We start from the raw sequence: 704 nt of genomic DNA, 5'->3' as shown, positions 1-704 counted from the left end.
AGACAGAGTCTCACTTTGTCACCCTCAGTAGAGTGCTGTAGCGCCATAGCTCACAGCAACCTCAAACTCTTGGAATGAAATGATTCTCTTGCCTCAGCCTCCCACGTAGCTGAGACTACAGGCGTCCGCCACAACACCTGGTATATGCTTTTTATTTTTAACTTCCTACTACTTTATGTATTAGTCTGGACTAACATAAATAACATGAGATTTACCATCATAAACATTTTTAAGAGTACGTGTCAGTGATGCTAAGTTTAATCACATTGTTGTACAACCAGTCTCCAGAATGCTTTTTATCTTGCAAAACTGAAACTCTCCCAGCCTCAAGCAACCACCGTCTAGTTTCTGTCTTTAGGAGTTTGCTTTCTCTAGGTACCTAATATAAGTGGAATCATGTCATAGTTATCATTTTGTGACCGGCTTATTCTCTTAGCATAGTGTAGTCAGGGTTCATCTGCGTCGTAGCATGTATCAGACTTGCATTCCTTTTTAAGGCTGAATAATATTCCATTTGTACACACATGCATGCCACATTTTATCCATTCATCTGTAGATGGACCCAGGTTGTTTCCACCTGTTGGCAATCACGGTGAATATGAATATATAATCATCTCTGAGACCAGGATTTCTATTCTCTTGGGTATATACCCAGAAGTGGAACTATTAGTTCTATTTTTCATTTTCTTTTTTTTTTTTTTTTT

Source organism: Otolemur garnettii, unplaced genomic scaffold (assembly GCF_000181295.1).
Source record: "Otolemur garnettii isolate 467f Iridium unplaced genomic scaffold, OtoGar3 scaffold00005, whole genome shotgun sequence".
Classification (NCBI taxonomy): Eukaryota; Metazoa; Chordata; class Mammalia; order Primates; family Galagidae; genus Otolemur; species Otolemur garnettii.
Note: the sequence above shows the minus strand (reverse complement) of the source record.